Source organism: Schistocerca gregaria, chromosome 3 (genome assembly GCF_023897955.1).
Source record: "Schistocerca gregaria isolate iqSchGreg1 chromosome 3, iqSchGreg1.2, whole genome shotgun sequence".
NCBI lineage: Eukaryota > Metazoa > Arthropoda > Insecta > Orthoptera > Acrididae > Schistocerca > Schistocerca gregaria.
In genome coordinates, this window is record NC_064922.1 from 837926155 (window position 1) to 837940914 (window position 14760).

Below are 14760 nucleotides of genomic sequence, written 5' to 3' on the forward strand. Positions count from 1 at the left end.
TTTTTTGTAAAGGCACAGTTATGTCAAGACAGTAACACACACTTAAATTCACTGACTTGGAAAACATAAAGACACAGCATAATTTTTATTTACGAGCTTATTCATGTCGATTCGTAACCAGATCCGGGATACTTGAAAGTGCTCGCCACTGCTCTGTAACTGTAACCAGTTACATCGTCTGTTAGTAGTGTAAGAAGCTTTTTTCATAAATGTTGTCATTTGTGTCTGAGCACTACCGAATTTGCGGATAACGTTATTTGTGCAATCAGTTATTTAGAAATTAAAATAAAACTGAGAAGTAGAATGCGTGTTAAAAAGTAACAAAGTGGGTAAAACATTTATTGTCCTTGTACGACAGCCGCACTAGTTAGGCAGAGACTTCCGTTATTGTAATAACTTTGAGAGCAGTGATGTGTAGTTGTCGGCTCGTTACAGTGGAGTGTTCTGTTTGCAACTTCGAGCATTCTGTGATGATCGATGAAATAACCATGGAGGAATATCTATAATGAGGCTATATATGGAGGTAATACAAGAAGAAATATGCCACTAGGTAAAAAAGAAAGTAACATGGCAGTAAAAGGGACGAGGAAGGGTATGGGAATATGTTTATTCTAGCGTTAATCAGTGGCGTCATAGCAACACTCCATCTAAGTGGTATATATCTCTAAATTGCAGTTTCTCTCTAACGTTTTGCATTAATATTTTGAAAGTACAAAATTAAAAACAGTATAGACAAATGATTTATTTTTTTATTTATTAATTTCATAACAAATTACTTTGGCTCTCAAAGGTTTCATTGCGAGAGTACTGTTTCCGCACCAGCAGTAAATTATCCAGTTTAGTAAATACATTGTCATCTTTATGAGTAGTTCTGTTGATTAGTCCATGACGGTGTAACTGATTACTGTAGTTATTATGTTACTAGATTATTACGTGATCCAGTAATGCAGTGTAACTTAGTTACTCCTTGTTAACCTTCCATTTTTCATAGCTGCTTTGTTTCATAATAATTACAGACCATCACCACGTGTACACAAAAGTCTGATAATATTACCGCGGGTGCTGAAATTTCGTTATAAATCGGTGAAGGGTAGTCCGACGTCTTCACTGTTATATTTTTAATAAATTAACATCTTTCATAGTAAATCCCGACAGTCCCGTTATGAGAGAAAGTACAAACATAAATCTAGGGATTTAACATACTGCCACCCTGGATACAGCAAAGCCCCGAAGTAATTTTAAATTTATTGCGGTTCCGAAGAGACTGCACTCCTGTTTTTAATACAATAGTTTCTGATCTTTTTCCAACTCATGGCGTGATGTTTTGAAAAGATAATAAGTCTTGTTTGCAAAACAGGCTGCATTATTTTTTATTTTGCCGATAACGCATACCACCTTTTTTTAAGGCATCGTCAGACTGGCTGGCACAACATGTTTTAAACACATAGGCTGACGCACATGCAAATTTCTTATCAGGTAGACACCTTTTTCAATATTTTAAGATCACTGCGTGGTGCCCTGGTATAAAAGAGTGTTGAGTACACGGCAAGTCAAAATTTGAAACACATACAAGACCTCGGTAGGTAGCTGCCCTTGTAGCGTTTTGAGAGACTTCTGGCAGTGCCCTTGTACAGGATGCAGTGCAGTCCAAAAGATAGCAAAAACGTAAACAGGCATACAGAAAGGCATTACAAAATGTAAAATACACAGCTGCAGATATTTTCAATTCCGTATTTGCAAGACATAGCTGACTAGAGTTAGCTCAAACAAATATTGCTAATCAGCTCTTTCAGGCGACGCTCAGTGTGCACGGAAGGCATTCATTTGTTTCGCGCTACAAACAAAATGATTTTTAAAGCAAAACTGTACATGCCCATTCGGTAGAGTGGTCCAAGATTAGTATAAAGAAAAGAATTTTAAGGAAAACGCGGAGAACAGCCAGTACTCCAGCGCCAACTGAGCAGCGCTGCTACATGGCAGTATATATATATATATATATATATATATATATATATATATATATATACTCGGAGTTTCTCTTCAAAATGAAATATGTATGAGTATGACATCTGTACAATGTTTAGTTCTTGTGTAGTAAATAATTGAAAGTTATATATATATATATATATATATATATATATATATATATATATATATATATATATATATATATATATATATATAAGGTGTTACAATAAAGTAATGAGACTGATTTTCTTTGCAAAATGTGGCAACCCTGCAGACTTGCGACTTGCGTAGGCATAATATGTTTGACCTTGGTCTATAAGCTGCTTCTAGTCCAAGCAGCACATCGATGCCACTGCTCAGTGAGTTGAGCTGTAATAAGTTAACACGTATTTGTGTTTCTCATCACGGAAATGGGGCCGCATAATATTGCGCAACAGTATGCCATTCCTTAAATTGGGTGAAAACGCGACAACTTACGGTAAGCTTCAGAAGGCTTTTGGAGAGGAGGTTATGTTAACAGTTCAAGTTTTTCGTTGGCACAAAATGTTTTGTGAAAGCAGAACGAATGTTGTAGATGAAGACAGCAATGGACGACCATCAACCTCACGGACGGATGTCAACTTGGCCAGGGTGCGTGAACTCGTATGATCTGATCGAAGATTATCCGTGAAAATGATTGCAGAAGAACTGAACATCAATTGAGAAACGTTTCGTCTAATAATAACTGAAGATCTTGGTATGAGAAAGATTTGTGCAAAAATGGTCCCCAAAAATCTCACACCACAACAGTGAGAAATACAGGATGTGGTAGCCGATCTGTTAGAGCAAACGGAAATCAATCCAGAATTGTTGAGCCGTGTTATCAGTGGTGATGAAAGTTGGTTTTTTCAATACAATCCAGAGACAAAACGCCAATGTTCGCAATGGTGCTCAAAGGGATCACCCAGACTACAGAAAGCTCGCATGGCAAAGTTAAAAGTGAAATGCATGCTTGTGTGCTTCTTTGATTCCAAGGGAATTGTTCATAAAGAGTGGGTGCCTCCTGGACATCGCCTAGTATACGCTGCTGCTCAGTCCGGCTACCCGCACCATTCCTCGAATCAAACAAATAGCTGAGACGTGCGGACCAGACTCCTCCTGCAGCGTTTCCCGCCGGCACGGAGGGGCTCGCAACGGCACTGCGTTGTCCGCACCCTATCTGGCATCTTCCCTTTGTGCGAGTGGGAAGCGCGGCTCGCACGCGTTTCTCGCAGCACAATGAGGGAAATTCCCGCAGCTAGAATAACAACTCTACCGCACGTGTCCGTAACGCACCTGGCTGTATTAAATCTCGCGGTCGGCAATGATCATAATGCTCTGCTTCATCAGCGCGTAACCCCTGCGAGCAGAACATCATTAGTGTGCAAGCAAGCCTATATGTTGTACTTGCGTTTTCTGCTAGTGTACAGGGAGAAACAAAAGTAGGAACGTGTATGAGCCATCGGCAACCAATCACAAATAAAAAGCAGTAGTGCGGAACTGGGTGGGTTCATTGAAGGTGGTTCATTGAACCCTCTGCCAGACACTTAATTGTGAATAGCAGAGTAATTACGTAGATGTAGATGTAGATGCGGACTGCGTATCTTTAGCCGCCTAATCGGAAAAATATTTCCTTTCCGCACACACAACGGCTCCTTCCTATGTCGCGTGTGCGTCTTGTGTTCTAAAGTTCCGGGTGATCAAAAAGTCAGTATAAATTTGAAAACTTAATAAACCACGGAATAATGTAGATAGAGAGGTAAAAATTGACACACATTCTTGGAATAACATAGCGTTTTATTAGAACCAAAAAAAAAGTATTGGTAGACGCGTGAAAGTTCTCTTGTACGCGTCGTTTGGTGATGATCGTGTGCTCAGCAGCCACTTTCGTCATGCTTGGCCTCCCAGGTCCCCAGACCTCAGTCCGTGCGATTATTGGCTTTGGGGTTACCCGAAGTCGCAAGTGTATCGTGATCGACTGGCATCTCTAGGGACGTTGAAAGACAACATCTGACGCCAATGCCTCACCACAACTCCGGACATGCTTTACAGTGCTGATCACAACATTATTCCTCGACTACAGCTATTGCTGAGGAATGATGGTGGACATATTGAGCATTTCCTGTAAAGAACATCATCTTTGCTTTCTCTTACTTTGTAATGCTAATTATTGTATTCTGATCAGATGAAACGCCATCTGTCGGACATTTTTTGAACGTTTGTATTTTTTTCGTTCTAATAAAACCCCATGTCATTTCAAGCATGTGTGTCAATTTGTACCTCTCTATCTACATTATTCCGTGATTTATTCAGTTTTCAAATTTATACTGACTTTTTGACCACCCGGTATATCTGTTGAGTGCAGGTGACGGTAATATGTTTCTTGTTTGTGGTGGTGTCCGTTGAGAGATCGGAAAGTATGAAAACCGGTGCCTGCGCTTAATTTTCTCCTCTCGAATATCAAGTGCACCTCCAGACATAAGACGAAACGACATTGTGACGGTCGAGAAAACTCTATTTTTTTTTTTATTATGAGATTAGAATGTAGATACATTGAAGAATTACTTCAAACAATATTATGCGCGAATTATAAAAGGTAACGATTCTGTGAGCGTATGAAGCCGAGCGTGCACGACACGCCGCGGCGTTAGAGAACCGGTTCAGCGTTCACGCTCACTTCGTTGCGTCCGTGAGACGTTTGGGGTTGAATCTAATGGCGCAGATGTTTACTGATGTCTCGAACACATAATAAATTTTCACTTTTCTCATGTTGGTCCCCAGGGAAGTGTGGTAGGTCAACTGTTGTTTTCTATCTACATAAATGATCTTTTGGATAGGGTGGATAGCAATGTGCAGCTGTTTGCTGATGATGCTGTGGTGTACGGGAAGGTGTCGTCTTTGAGTGACTGTAGGAGGATACAAGATGACTTGGACAGGATTTGTGATTGGTGTAAAGAATGGCTGCTAACTCTAAATATAGATAAATGTAAATTAATGCAGATGAATAGGAAAAAGAATCCTGTAACGTTTGAATACTCCATTGATAGTGTAGCGCTTGACACAGTCACGTCGATTAAATATTTGGGCGTAACATTGGAGAGCGATTTGAAGTGGGACAAGCACGTAATGGCAGTTGTGGGGAAGGCGGATAGTCACCTTCGGTTCATTGGTAGAATTTAGGGGAGATGTGGTTCATCTGTAAAGGAGACCGCTTGTTGTTGTTGTTGTTGTCTTCAGTCCTGAGACTGGTTTGATGCAGCTCTCCATGCTACTCTGTCCTGTGCAAGCTTCTTCATCTCCCAGTACCTACTGCAACCTACATCCTTCTGAATCTGCTTAGTGTATTCATCTCTTGGTCTCCCTCTACGATTTTTACCCTCCACGCTGCCCTCCAATGGTAAATTTGTGATCCCTTGATCCCTCAAAACATGTCCTACCAACCGATCTTCTAGTCAAGTTGTACCACAAACTTCTCTTCTCCCCAATCCTATTCAATACCTCCTCATTAGTTACGTGATCCATCCAACTTATCTTCAGCATTCTTCTGTAGCACCACATTTCGAAAGCTTCTATTCTCTTCTTGTCCAAACTAGTTATCGTCCATGTTTCACTTCCATACAAGGCTACACTCCACACAAATACTTTCAGAAACGACTTCCTGATACATAAATCTATCTTCGATATTAACAAATGTCTCTTCTTCAGAAACGCTTTCCTTGCCATTGCCAGTCTACATTTTATATCCTCTCTACTTCGACCATCATCAGTTATTTTACTTCCTAAATAGCAAAACTCTTTTACTACTTTAAGTGTCTCATTTCCTAATCTAATTCCCTCAGCATCAACCGATTTAATTTGACTTCATTCCATTATCCTCGTTTTGCTTTTGTTGATGTTCATCTTATATCCTCCTTTCAAGACACTATCCATTCCTTTCAACTGCTCTTCCAAGTCCTTTGCCGTCTCTGACAGAATGTCATCGGCGAACCTCAAGGTTTTTACTTCTTCTCCATGGATTTTAATACCTACTCCAAATTTTTCTTTTGTTTCCTTTACTGCTTGCTCAATATACAGATTGAATAACATCGGGGAGAGGCACCAACCCTGTCTCACTCCTTTCCCAACCACTGCTTCCCTTTCATGTCCCTCGACTCTTATGACTGCCATCTGGTTTCTGTACAAATTGTAAATAGCCTTTCGCTCCCTGTATTTTACCCCTGCCACCTTTAGAATTTGAAAAAGAGTATTCCAGTCAACATTGTCAAAAGCTTTCTCTAAGTCTACAAATGCTAGAAACGTAGGTTTGCCTTTTCTTAATCTTTCTTCTAAGATAAGTCGTAAGGTCAGTATTGCCTCACGTGTTCCAACATTTCTACGGAATCCAAACTGATCCTCCCCTAGGTCCGCATCTACCAGTTTTTCCATTCGTCTGTAAAGAATTCGTGTTAGTATTTTGCAGCTGTGACTTATTAAACTGATAGTTCGGTAATTTTCACATCTGTCAACACCTGCTTTCTTTGGGATTGGAATTATTATATTCTTCTTGAAGTCTGAGGGTATTTCGCCTGTCTCATACATCTTGCTCACCAGCTGGTAGAGTTTTGTCAGGACTGGTTGTCCCAAGGCCGTCAGTAGTTCTAATGGAAGGTTGTCTACTCCGGGGGCCTTGTTTCGACTCAGGTCTTTCAGTGCTCTGTCAAACTCTTCACGCAGTATCGTATCTCCCATTTCGTCTTCATCTACATCCTCTTCCATTTCCATAATATTGTCCTCATGTACATCGCCCTTGTATAAACCTTCTATATACTCCTTCCACCTTTCTGCCTTCCCTTCTTTGCTTAGAACTGGGTTGCCATCTGAGCTCTTGATATTCATACACGTGGTTCTCTTCTCTCCAAAGGTCTCTTTAATTTTCCTGTAGGCAGTATCTATCTTACCCCTAGTGAGATAAGCTTCTACATCCTTACATTTGTCCTCTATCCATCCCTGCTTAGCCATTTTGCACTTCCTGTAGATCTCATTTTTGAGACGTTTGTATTCCTTTTTGCCTGCTTCATTTACTGCATTTTTATATTTTCTCCTTTCATCAATTAAATTCAATATTTCTTCTGTTACCCAAGGATTTCTAGCAGCCCTAGTCTTTTGACCTACTTTATCCTCTGCTGCCTTCACTACTTCATCCCTCAGAGCTACCCATTCTTCTTCTACTGTGTTTCTTTCCCCCATTCCTGTCAATTGTTCCCTTATACTCTCCTTGAAACTCTGTACAACCTCTGGTTCTTTCAGCTTATCCAGATCCCATGTCCTTAAATTCCCACCTTTTTGCAGTTTCTTCAGTTTTAACCTACAGGTCATAACCAATAGATTGTGGTCAGAGTCCACATCTGCCCCTGGAAATGTCCTACAATTTAAAACCTGATTCCTAAATCTCTGTCTTACCATTATATAATCTATCTGATACCTTTTAGTATCTCCAGGATTCTTCCATGTATACAACCTTCTTTTATGATTCTTAAACCAAGTGTTAGCTATGATTAAGTTATGCTCTGTGCAAAATTCTACCAGACGGCTCCCTCTTTCATTTCTTAGCCCCAATCCATAATCACCTATTATGTTTCCTTATCTCCCTTTTCCTACTGACGAATTCTAGTTACCCATGACTATTAAATTTTCGTCTCCCTTCACTTCTTGAATAATTTCTTTTATCTCATCATACATTTCACCAATTTCTTCATAATCTGCAGAGCTAGTTGGCATATAAACTTGTACTACTGTAGTAGGTGTGGGCTTCGTGTCTATCTTGGGCACAATAATGAGTTCACTATGCTGTTTGTAGTAGCTTACCCGCACTCCTATTTTTTTATTCATTATTAAACCTACTCCTGCATTACCCCTATTTGATTTTGTATTTATAACCCTGTATTCACCTGACCAAAAGTCTTATTCCTCCTGCCACCGAACTTCACTAATTCCTACTATATCTAACTTTAACCTATCCATTTCCCTTTTTAAATTTTCTAACCTACGTGCCCGATTTAGGGATCTGACATTCCACGCTCCGATCCGTAGAACGCCAGTTTTCTATCTCCTGATAACGACGTCCTCCTGAGTAGTCCCCGCCCGGAGATCCGAATGGGGGACTATTTTACCTCCGGAATATTTTACCCAAGAGGACGCCATCATCATTTAATCATACAGTAAAGCTGCATGTCCTCGGGAAAAATTACGGCTGTAGTTTCCCCTTGCTTTCAGCCGTTCGCAGTACCAGCACAGCAAGGCCGTTTTGGTTAATGTTGCAAGGCCAGATCAGTCAATCATCCAGACTGTTGTCCCTGCAACTACTGAAAATGCTGCTGCCCCTCTTCAGGAACCACTTGTTCTGTAAAGGAGACCGCTTATAAAACACTAATACGACCTATTCTTCAGTACTGCTCGAGCGTTTGGGATCCCTATCAGGTCGGATTGAGGGAGGACATGGAAGCAATTCAGAGGCGGCTGCTAGATTTGTTACTGGAAGGTTTGATCATCACGTGAGTGTTACGGAAATGCTTCAGGAACTCGGGTGGGAGTCTCTAGAGGGAAGGAGGCGTTCTTTTCGTGAATCGCTACTGAGGAAATTTAGAGAAACAGCATTTGAGGCTGACTGCAGTACAATTTTACTGCCGCCAACTTACATTTCGCGGAAAGACCACAAAGATAAGATAAGAAAGATTAGGGCTCGTACACGGGCATATAGGCAGCAATTTTTCCTTGTTCTGTTTGGGAATGGAACAGGGAGAGAAGATGCTAGTTGTGGTACGAGGTACCCTCCGCCACGCACCGTATGGTGGATTGCGGAGTATATGTGTATGTAGATGTAGATGTAGATGGTAGAAGCTCAGTCAGCTGTTTCATGGCTGAGTTAGCGTCAGTCGGAGTCGTTTTCATTGATCGGCGTAAAGTAGAAATCAGTTTTGTTTGACATTTTTTACATTTAATGCGCGTGACAAATGCCCTGTCAATCAAAATCGGCGATGAGATGTGTGGGGTCCTGCCCACTCGTCGCTGACAGGGTGCCTAAAGGAAGTTGCGTTCTCGGACAGCTACACAAGAATTCAAGCAAATCACGTTAATAGTTTTTACCACAATAAAGAAGATTCACAATACTTAACTCTGAATTGACAACGGTGTCACAAGCGATGGGTGACATGCAAACAGTCAGTGTCTCTCTCTATAGATCATGTCCATACAAACAATGAATATGGATCACTGCTATCGCAGCACTCTCTGCTAGATCGAGGCTGGCAGGAGCGGCGCTTATATTCTCTTCTTGTAGAGGCCGCTCCTGTCGTGGTGACATCCGGATCAGCGCGTTATTGGCTGACATCGTCTTACAGCCTTCTCTGCGGTTGCATTCTTCATCGTCGTACCGGCGCTTTTTGTTATGCCGGAACAAAATGTGTCGATTCTGTGAAGATAGAGACGCTGGCGACGATGCGCTCAGGGACGGAAAAGGCCTCGAAGAGGAAAGTGAGGACTTGTCAGGTCAAAGTAACTCAAAGCGGCCATCCGCTAGCTTGAGCGATATTATGGACCAGGCATCGACGATATTCCGTAAGTTTTAAGCTTTGTCCCTTTTTTTATATGATAAATTCTTGTCGAATTTTAAATGCGTTTTTCTCAAAACCGTGTTTTTGGCATGGTTGTCATCGCCCATACTAGAAATTTTGTCCGATTTCTAATGGTTTTTGGTCTTCCTTGAAGCAGATTCTCTTCAGCTCATCGTAGTCGGTTTTCTTATTTACTATTTCTTTCGGCCAAGAAAGAAGGGTCCAAACAATGGATATTTTTTCAAGTATCTAAACATAAAAATTTCCTTTTGCAAATCCCTACGAGGAACTAAAATTGCTCTGTAAGGAAAAGTGTGATATATTAATTTCATGTTTCAGAAAACCAGAACCGGGGTTACAGCGACAACCATCGATCTACTTCCTTTCAGAGCTCCGTAGGGAAAATCCCAGTTACACAAGGAAGTTATTAATATTTTTCAGTAAAAATACCAATTAAAAATTGCAATGTAGGCTTTATTCATTGCAGCGAACCCCATTTGTCTACTACATTCTAGTAACGAGAAAAAGCTCTCTGAACCACTCATCATAAAAACAGATTTAAGACAAAGAGATTGGTTTGCACCCTGCTGTTCAACTGTGCTTTAGAAAACACAATGAGTGAATGGTACAAGACTAGCCCAAAGAAGATCCAAATTGGAAGACCCAAAGACGACATAAGTTTAATTTGTCTAGGATTTACTGATGACCTTGCTCTCTTGTCCAACAGTACACAGGAAACCAACCAACAAGTTATCTCACTACAGGAAATAGCACAGAAAACTGGTCTTGGAAAATCCTTTGAAAAAACAATAATCTTGTTAGCTGACCCACCATTCATAAAAAAAATTGCCATAGGAAACCAAAAAATCAAAACTGAAAATAAATTTAAATATCTAGGAGAAATCATAACACATAAGCTTAATGACAAGCCAACATTGCATAACAGAATGAACAAATTGACTAGAGCACAATATATCACCAAGGACACCTAAAACAAAAAGAGCCTGTCAATAGCAACAAAATTAAAACACTACAAAACAGCCAGAAATAACATACGCAAGTGAAACCAATTACAATACAACTGACACTGCACAAATAGACAAAATACTCAAAATAGAAGAATCATCAGAACGTGCATCTACAAATCGTAACAGAAAAATTGACAATGGAGAGTAGCTACAAATGAAACAGTCTACAACGAAATACACTACTGGCCATTAAAATTGCTACACCAAGAAGAAATGCAGATGATAAACGGGTATTCATTGGACAAATATACACACCTGGAAATGTAAAAAAGAACACATTGACACCGGTGTGTCAGACCCACCATACTTGTTACGGACACTGCGAGAGGGCTGTACAAGCAATGATCACACGCACGGCACAGCGGACACACCAGGAACCGCGGTGTTGGCCGTCGAATGGCGCTAGCTGCGCAGCATTTGTGCACCGCCGCCGTCAGTGTCAGCCAGTTTGCCGTGGCATTCGGAGCTCCATCGCAGTCTTTAACACTGGTAGCATGCCGCGACAGCGTGGACGTGAACCGTATGTGCAGTTGACGGACTTTCAGCGAGGGCGTATAGTGGGCATGCGGGAGGCCGGGTGGACGTACCGCCGAATTGCTCAACACGTGGGACGTGAAGTCTCCACAGTACATCGATGCTGTCGCCAGTGGTCGGCGGAAGGTGCACGTGCCCGTCGACCTGGGACCGGACCGCAGCGACGCACGGATGCACGCCAAGACCGTAGGATCCTACGCAGTGCCGTAGGGGACCGCACCGCCACTTCCCAGCAAATTGCTGGGGTATCGGCGAGGACCATTCGCAACCGTCTCCATGAAGCTGGGCTACGGTCCCGCACACCGTTAGGCCGTCTTCCGCTCACGCCCCAACATCGTGCAGCCCGCCTCCAGTGGTGTCGCGACAGGCGTGAATGGAGGGACGAATGGAGACGTGTCGTCTTCAGCGATGAGAGTCGCTTCTGCCTTGGTGCCAATGATGGTCGTATGCGTGTTTGGCGCCGTGCAGGTGAGCGCCACAATCAGGACTGCATACGACCTAGGCACACAGGGCCAACACCCGGCATCGTGGTGTGGGGAGCGATCTCCTACACTGGCCGTACACCTCTGGTGATCGTCGAGGGGATACTGAATAGTGCACGGTACATCCAAACGTCATCGAACTCATCGTTCTACCATTCCTAGACCGGCAAGGGAACTTGCTGTTCCAACAGGACAATGCACGTCCGCATGTATCCCGTGCCACCCAACGTGCTCTAGAAGGTGTAAGTCAACTACCCTGGCCAGCAAGATCTCCGGATCTGTCCCCCATTGAGCATGTTTGGGTATGGATGAAGCGTCGTCTCACGCGGTCTGCACGTCCAGCACGAACGCTGGTCCAACTGAGGCGCCAGGTGGAAATGGCATGGCAAGCCGTTCCACAGGACTACATCCAGCATCTTTACGATCGTCTCCATGGGAGAATAGCAGCCTGCATTGCTGCGAAAGGTGGATATACACTGTACTAGTGGCGACATTGTGCATGCTCTGTTGCCTGTGTCTATGTGCCTGTGGTTCTGTGAGTGTGATCATGTGATGTATCTGACCCAAGTAATGTGTCAATAAAGTTTCCCCTTCCTGGGACAATGAATTCACGGTGTTCTTATTTCAATTTCCAGGAGTGTATTATACTAGAACTGACATGTGATTACACTTTCACGCAATTTGGGTGCATAGGTCATGAGAAAACAGTACCCATAACAACCACCTCTTGCCATAATAACGGCGTTGATACGCCTGGGCGTTGACTCTAACAGAGCTTGGGTGGCGTGTACAGGTACAGCTGCCCATGCAGCTTCAACACGATACCACAGTTCATCAAGAATAGTTACTGGCGTATTGTGACGTGCCAGTTGCTTGGCCACCATTGACTAGACGTTTTCAATTGGTGAGAGATCTGGAGAATGTGCTGGCCAGGATAGCAGTCGAACATTTTCTGTATCCAGAAAGGTCCATACAGGACCTGCAACTTGCGGTCGTGCATTATGCTGCTGAAATGTAGGGTTATGCAGGGATCGAATGAAGGGTAGAGCCACGGGTCGTAACACATCTGAAATGTAATGTCCACTGTTCAAAGTGCCGTCAATGCCAACAAGAGGTGACCGAGACGTGTAACCAATGGCACCCCATACCATCACGCTGGGTAATACGCCAGCATGACGATGACGAATACACGCTTCCAATGTGTGTTCACCGCGATGTCGCCAAACACGGATGCGACCATCATGATGCTGTAAACAGAACCTGGATTCATCCGAATAAATGACGTTTTGCCATTCGTGCACCCAGTTTCGTCTTTGAGTACACCATCGCAGGCGCTACTGTCTGTGATGCAGCATCAAAGGTAACCGCAGATATGGTCTCCGAGCTGATAGTCCATGCTGCTGCAAACGTCGTCGAACTGTTCGGGCAGAAGGTTGTTGTCTTGCAAACGTCCACATCTGTTGACTCAGGGATCGAGACGTGGCTGCACGATCCGTTACAGCCATGCGGATTATATGCCTGTCAACTCGACTGCTAGTGATACGAGGGCGTTGGGATCCAGCACGGCGTTCCGTATTACCCTCTTGAACCCACCGATTCCATATTCTGCTAACAGTCATTGTATCTCGACCAACGCGAGCAACAATGACGCGATACGATAAACCGCAATCGCGATAGGCTACAATCCGACCTTTATCAAAGTCGGAAACGTGATGGTACGCATTTCTCCTCCATACACGAGGCTTCATAGCAACGTTTCACCAGGCAACGCCGGTCAACTGCTGTTTGTGTATGAGAAATCGGTTGGAAACTTTCCTCTTGTCAGCACGTTGTAGGTGTCGCCACCGGCGCCAACCTTGTGTGAAAGCTCTGAAAAGCTAATCATTTGCATATCTCAGCATCTTCTTTCTGTCGGTTAAATTTCATGTCTGTAGCACGTCATCTTCCTGGTGAAGCAATTTTAATGGTCAGTAGTGTCTTAATATTTTTCAATAAAAAAACAATAAAAATTGAAATGTATGCTTTATTCATTGCAGCGAATCGCATTTGTCTACTACATTCTAGTAGTGAGAAAAAATACTGAATCTGAGCAATATTTTCGTCCGTCGTGCTGTTGTTGCCCCTTAAAGTACAACCCTTCGAAACAAACATCACGAGCAGTGTCAGATGCCCTCTCTCTGGGAAACACGGCGGAGTGGTGCAAAGTTTTCCTAGGACGTTGATGTAAAGGAACATTACGCCACCCCCGCGCTCCACTTGCTGGCCAAATAAAATACTGCTGGTGATATAAGCGAAACGATCTCTGCGTTCTGGGCCTCGGTAGCTGTTCTTCTTGCCGCCACTGTTTCTGAAAAGTTTGGTTTAGTAATCAGACTGTTAAATGATGGACACAATACCATGGACTTGTAATCTTTGCAAATTCATCGCTCTCGAAAACATTACGAGGGTCAGTTTTTAAGAATGTGTGCATATATTTCACAGACCACAGGGCAGTTCTCACACTTCGGCATGTCCTAACAGTGGCAGCCTATTCACTGAACACTTTCATCATCGAACTTAGTACCAAAGGCACTGGACGTATTAAAGTTTGCACACAGTTTACAAGACACCTACAAAGTGACTCACAAAATAATAACACATTTTGCTGCAATCATTTACTTGATCGGCAATATCCACTCCTGGAAATTGAAATAAGAACACCGTGAATTCATTGTCCCAGGAAGGGGAAACTTTATTGACACATTCCTGGGGTCCGATACGTCACATGATCACACTGACAGAACCACATTCACATAGACACATGCAACAGAGCATGCACAATGTCGGCACTAGTACAGTGTATATCCACCTTTCGCAGCAATGCAGGCTGCTATTCTCCCATGGAGACGATCGTAGAGATGCTGGATGTAGTCCTGTGGAACGGCTTGCCATGCCATTTCCACCTGGCACCTCAGTTGGACCAGCTTTCGTGCTGGACGTGCAGACCGCGTGAGACGACGCTTCATCCAGTCCCAAACATGCTCAATGGGGGACAGATCCGGAGATCTTGCTGGCCAGGGTAGTTGACTTACACCTTGTAGAGCACGTTGGGTGGCACGGGATACATGCGGACGTGCATTGTCCTGTTGGAACAGCAAGTTC